The following is a 6974-nucleotide window of genomic DNA, read 5'->3' on the forward strand; positions in this document are numbered from 1 at the left end:
TTAATGCGGTTCTCGGAAGACGGACCGTCACCAACCACGATGCTCCACGTATTCGATACCAGTGTAATGAACAGAATGTGAAGAGTCCACAAAGAAGCCTAAAAGCCCCCACTGTGGCCCCGGGTGACATCGTGTGCCACGAGCATGGGCTTGGGGAGAAAATGTACGCCCTAAATATCCACGGGTTATTAGCGAGCTGAGAAAGGGCATAATTATATCATCCACGTGGATGCCATGTACCTGGAGCTGCTGTTACCAGGTCCTACCTCTTTAGCACGAGGTAACCAAAGGCTTCATGAGATTACTAAGGAGTCGGGTCAGAAGTATGGACACCACGAGCTTAGAGTACATCAAGCTTGAGGTGCGAGCTTAAGTTGGCACCTCTGACCCCTTATAAAGTCAACCACACAATGTAAATGTGCATATATCAGACATCACGTGTCTGATCCATCCCTGAATTCTCAGACACGTAGCGTAAACGTGCGTGTTCAGGCACCCACGACTGTGTTGGGTCGTGCGGCCCATTATCCCACTTACTTATTGATTATACCACACTTTCTTGTCAGGTTTTAGGAATTAATCATGAATGTCACAGAAGTGACATGATGGGTAAGAAGGTCACGGGATGACCTCCCTTGCCAACCCCCAGGTGCCCTCTCCCTATAAATATGGAGACCCTGGGAGTTTCAAAGGGTTGAATTTGAATATGCAAAGAAATACCCTGTAAAGAATATAAAAAAGATATCAATAATAGTGGCTGGTAGACTAGAATGATTTTAACCTTTGAACCACCTAAAAAAGTATTCGTGTTATCATTTTATTTTGAGATCATTCTTCTATTACGGTTCATTATTTAGCACGAATCCCACTCTTTATTCTATTAATTATCTGTTGCCGAAGAACCGCGTCAACAGTAGTGTTTACTGAGATTTTCGGAAACTATACTAATGAATGTATAAGATTAAAACATGATTTTTACGTGGTTGGGGCGTTAATGAGCCTTAGTACATGAGTCAGTAGTATTAGAGCTTGGAAAGTCTTTTACAATGGAGTTTTTCTCTATGTTTTGATAGAGTAACTGTATACAAGTCGAAGAGAGGTCCCTTTTTTCAGTGCTCTATTGCCGGTATTTATAGGCTCATAGGAACACTGGGTTTGGGCCGGGTATGACCTGGACCCATCAAAGATGTGGATACTCTCGGCTTCTCTGGCGGAAGCCCAATACAAAAGATAAAAATACACAAGCCCAAGAATAATTAAGGCCTAATGGGGCGGCCCAAGAACTACATTTCGCCCGACAAAATGGTGCTTTTGGTCTAGGCACTTCGATTTACGAGGTAGATTCAGGGGACAAAACCAGTCAGTGTACTTGGCAGCGCAGGTTTGAAACAGCGGCGTGCAATCCCGAGGTGACCTTTTTCGCAGGTGAAAAGTGGGGACAACCCCCACGCGTCGTGGGGCGGCTTCAGGATCACGGATCCTTTTCCTTTCCAACCGGGAGGAATTGATCCGAGTTTGTTTACCTCTGTCCCTCTTCGTTTACCAGGAGCTCGGACCGTTTACCGGGCTCCGGGATCGTCTTTGCATACACTCTGACCGTAATCCCAGCTGACCATACATCTCCTGGGCGACTGTCCTTGATCACCTTCCCAGACACCATCTGGGTTCGGAACTACACTTGGGTCTTAGCCCTTGATTACACCCGTACCAAGCGGGCCTGGGCTGGGCCCATATCCGAACGCCCAGCCCATGGGCCTGGACCATCGTCCCGGGCCCACGACAGGAAATGGGGATAACAAGTAGCTTTTGCAAAACACATGGTTCAAAATGGTATTTACACTATAAAAAAAGTGGTTGATACAAATATTATGTAAGAGTTATAATTTTGTAAGTGTGCTACATTTTCACTTAAATTATTATGTAAAGCAACGAAATTATAACTATTAAAATAAATAATGTATACATTTTTATTTGTTGTATGAAAGGATACACTTTTGTTACTATTAAATCAAATGCGTTAAATTAAAACATTTTTTAATATATTAGTAACAATTTTTTTGTAATTATATATGTTATAATGTTTAATTAAAATTAACATTATTGTTAATTTTTTAATAAGTAACTTAGTATGAAGTTCCTGGTATAAGTAACAATAATGTAAATTCATCCGGGGGAGAGATTAAGCTTCAAGAAATAGTGAATGGTCTTATCAATATACAAATATATAACTCCCCAGGAATTTCAATTGCGCTTATATTCATCATTGTAGGAATTGGGTTCAACGTTTCCTCAGCCCCTTCTCATCAACAGACTCCTGACATATACGAAGGAGAGCGGTTCGTTCGATAAATTCCTACCTCTCTATCTATCTCTGAGATGTTGGATTTTTCAAAACTCCAAGGACATGCAGAAGAGAAATGCTATCCCCACTCGAACCAAGACATAAGTTTTACTTGTTCAAATAACAATTAAGGTGAAGCAGGGTCAAGAACAACAAATCTTTTTATCATAAAGAGATTCATTTTGCAAGTTCCTTATTACGGGTAGTTCCTACAAAGCAAAGGAACAGACTGATGACGAATACAATACTTGAATTCTCGATGTAGATGCTACATAGTTGGTTCTCATCCTTCAGAGACTACGATGGTCGAACCTAATAAGATAACAATTACAACCCAAGAAGTAATAAGTACTTGGGCATGGACTTAAAAACCTCCTATTTGCCAATAAAAATGTTGGCCTACTTCCACGGCAGATATATCGTATAACACTTTTAGTATGTTGATGGAACATAAAAAAAAATTCATATCACCCTCTCAAAGAAATAGATTTTTAAAAGAAATTGTTTTGATTCACCCAACTTTTTTTCTCGCCCACATAGCGCACCCTCGCAGGATTGTAACCCTTTGTCCTGGCCATTGTAGCACGTGTGTCGCCCAGGGCATGATGACTTGACGTCATCCTCACCTGCCTCCGACAGCCTGCTCAAGGTTCCAAACTCAACGGTGGCAACTAAACATGAGGGTTGCGCTCATTGTATGACTTCACCCAACACCTTGCGACACGAGTTGACGACAGCCATGCACCATCTGTGTCTGCCTTAAATATTAATAATAGAAATTATTTTGTTTAAAAGTAAAAAAAATAGAAAAAAAAAACCATAATTAGTTGTTAAGAAACTATTATGTTTGTAATTTTATATCATTATTTTTTAATTAAGAATTAATACCTTTGTCAAATTTTAAGGATTCAAATTAAACAATAATAAATATTCTTATTTTTAGCAATTATATTGTTTCTACTATTATTACATGATAGAATATTTTATTACAGGTTAAACATTCTTATGTTGTATCCATCTACAATTTACTATAAAAAGTTTTTTCTAAATGTCTTTTTAAAAATAAATATTGTTGTTACTATGCAATCAATGGAATGTAAAAAAATTTTTGGTAAATAAGAATCATTGTATTGCTCAAAAACCAAATCATGTACACTTACAGGTATTTTAATACCCATATCTTGACTTTACAATTCATGTATCTATCTTTACAATTTTTGAAACCATTCTATATCCCTATTTCTTGTTTTCCTTGGCATTGACAAAGCCAATCTCAATTTGAGTTCCCTCTTAATAACCTCTACAATATGATTTACATGCCAAAGTTTAGATGACCACAAAACATCATTACGTTCCCTCCATATGTGGTACACTAGTGCAATAACAGCAGCTATAAAGAATCCTTTCCTTACTTTACTCAGGTGCTTGGCTTTGTATATCCATTGCAATAGTTGTTGATAATGCTCTGTTTGTGCTCGGCACCCAATCCAATCTTTCATCCTTAAAAGACAAGCTTTATTGTAAGTATATTGGAAAAACAAATAAGGAAGATCTTCATTGTGTTCACCACACAACAAATATACTGTGTCCAGACAAGGTAAATACATGTTGATATAAGTTCTGGTACTCAACTTTTGAAGCATCACTAACCATAGAATAAATCTATGCTTCAGAATACTACTTCTCTCCCAGACAAATTTACTCCACTGTACATTAATATGTTGATCATATAGTATATCATAACCGGATTGAATACTATATTGCATTGCCATAAAAGCTTACTTATCTAATTTGACTTTAAAGAAATCTTTAATGGCAACAATTTTCTTCCAATACTAGCTGCAATTCTGTTGCACTGTATATTCCCACCAGTCCACCTTTTTCAAATAAATGCTATGAATCCATTTGATCCACAGATTATCCTTTTTGGAAGCTATGGCCCATATATATTTCCGCAATGAGGCAAAATTCCATTCTAAAATCTTCCTGAAGCCTAAACCACCAGCAGCTTTTGGAGTGCAAAATTCCATTATGTTTTTTTTTTTCATGTTCCAACATAAAATGGAGATTTTAGAGATCATGTCAATCGTATGATTAAGCTTTTGACGGTCCAGATTAGGAGTGTTTGTGGTGCGAGTGGTGCAGTTTTTCTCTAATTTTTTGGACTGCACCGCATGTGCGGTTTGAACAATTTTCCAAATCGCAACCCGCAAATCTCAAACTGCATAAACCGCACTGCAAAAATGCGGTGTGATGCGGTGTGGTGTGGACGGTTTATACCTATCACCAAATAATTTAACAATTAAACATTATAACTAAGAGAGATTCATAATTGTTAACGCGGTTCTTCGCCAACAGGTAATTAAGAAAATAAGAGAAAGAGATTAGTGCTTAATAATGAACCGAAATAGATAAACGATCTTTTTATGGACTGATGACACAACTGTATTTTTAGGTGGTTCGAAGGTTAAAATCCCTCTACTCCACCAGCCAATATTATTGCTATATGCTGGATATTCTTTACAGGGTATTTCTTTACACAATAGAATCCAACCCCTTACAACTCCCAGGGTCTCCATATTTATAGGAGAGGGCACCTGGGAGTTGGTAAGGGGGGTCATCCCGTGACCCTCTTACCCATCATGTCACTTCTGTGACATTCATGATTAATTCCTAAAACGTGACAAATGAAGTGTGGTCTAATCAATAGGTAAGGGGGATAATGGGCCGCACGGCCCAACCCAGTCATGGGTGCCTGAATACGCACGTTCATGCTGCGTGTCCGAGAAGTCAGGGATATATCAGACACGTGATGTCTGATATATGCACGTTTACCTTGCGTGGTTGACTTTATAAAAGGTCATAGCTTCCAACTCCAGCTCGTACCACGAGCTGGATGCCTCCTCGACCTGCGGCCTTCACAGTCCTGACTCGGTCCTTAAGTAATCTTGGCGAACCTTTGGATACCCCGAGCTAACGAGGTAGGATCTGACGACAGCAGCTCCGGTCATGGGGGATCCACGTGGCTGATATAATTAGGCCATATCTCAGCTCGCTAATAGCCCGTTGGGGAGTACGTCTTCCTCTGCTATGCCAGGGGTGGCATCAGCTTTAGCTCAGCGTAGGGTTGAGAGCAGATGGGAATTCCTTTGTGGAAGATTCCTGCAGTTTTATCCTCCAGTCTTCGAGGGAGGCCTAGATCCATTCAGAGTTGAACAATGGATGGGCATGATCAGTTTCATTCTTGATAGTATGGGATTGGTGGGTCACGATAGGGTGATCTGTGCTACATGTGTATTGCGGGATGATGCCCGGACGTGGTGGGAGGTGGTATCACAGACACGAGACACAGCTGTGATGGATTGGAAAGAATTCAGGCAGCTGTTTAATGAGAGGTATTATTGTGATGCAGCTAAGATCGTTAAGATGAATGAGTTTCTGAATCTTGTTCAGGGTAATGCATCGGTGGCCGAGTATATTAGCAAATTTGATGGGTTGGCCAAGTTTGCCTTTGATATGGTACCCACAGATATAGCTCGGAAGGAAAGGCTTATTCAGGGGTTGAATCCTGGAATAGCTTAGGGCATTAGAGTTGCCCAAGTGCATGAGGTCTCTACTTATGCTCAGGTGGTAGTGAAGGCTCTTGCTGTTGAGAGCGCAGGACATCAGATTGGGCAGCAGGGTGTTGGAGAGCACGGAGCTCAGATAGTGGTATCTCCACTTATTGGAGTAAGCAAGAAGAAAAACTGGAAGCCTTACCCAGAATGCGCTCGGTGCAAGAAGCATCATTTGGGAAAATGTCGAGCAAAGGCATGTTTCACATGTGGTATGGTTGGGCATATTGTGAAGAGGTGCCCTATGTTAAAGGATGAGAAAAAGGGGATAGACAGCTCAACTCCAGTTCGAGTGTTTGATCCGCCAGTCAGAGTCTGAGACAGAGACTAGTTCCTCAGGAGTGGCAGGTCAGTTTTCTAGTTCTGAGATTTGAGTTATGCTAATTGGTTTTGGTGCCATGTTGTTCCTTTTGTCTGTTGCATATAGAGAAGGGTATAAAGATGATATATACAGATCACATGGTTATGTTGTGATGGGAAATGTAATATGGTATTGGCAACCTAAGAGATGAGTTGGGTTATGGAAAGGACTCATCAGGGATTTGGGATCAAGCTGGTTGTTGACGCGGTTCTTCGCCAACAGGTAATTAAGAAGATAAGAGGAAGGGATTAGTGCTTATGTTGAACCGAAATAGATGAATGATCTATTTTATGGAATGGTGACACAAATACGTTTTTAGGTGGTTCAAAGGTTAAAATCCTTCTACTCCACCAGTCAATATTATTGCTATATGCTTGGTATTCTTTTACAGGGTATTTCTTACATAATAGAATCCAACCCTTTGTAACTCCCAGGGTCTCCATATTTATAGGAGAAGGCACCTGGGAGTTGGTAAGAAGGTCATCCCATGACCTTCTTACCTATCATGTCAACTCTGTGACATTCATGATTAATTCCTAAAACCTGACACATAAGTGTGGTCTAATCAATAGGTAAGGGGATAATGGGCCACACGACCCAACCCAGTCATGGGTGGCTGAATACGCACGTTCATGCTGTGTTTCCGAGAAGTCAGGGA

Source organism: Humulus lupulus, chromosome 8 (assembly GCF_963169125.1).
Source record: "Humulus lupulus chromosome 8, drHumLupu1.1, whole genome shotgun sequence".
Taxonomy (NCBI): domain Eukaryota; kingdom Viridiplantae; phylum Streptophyta; class Magnoliopsida; order Rosales; family Cannabaceae; genus Humulus; species Humulus lupulus.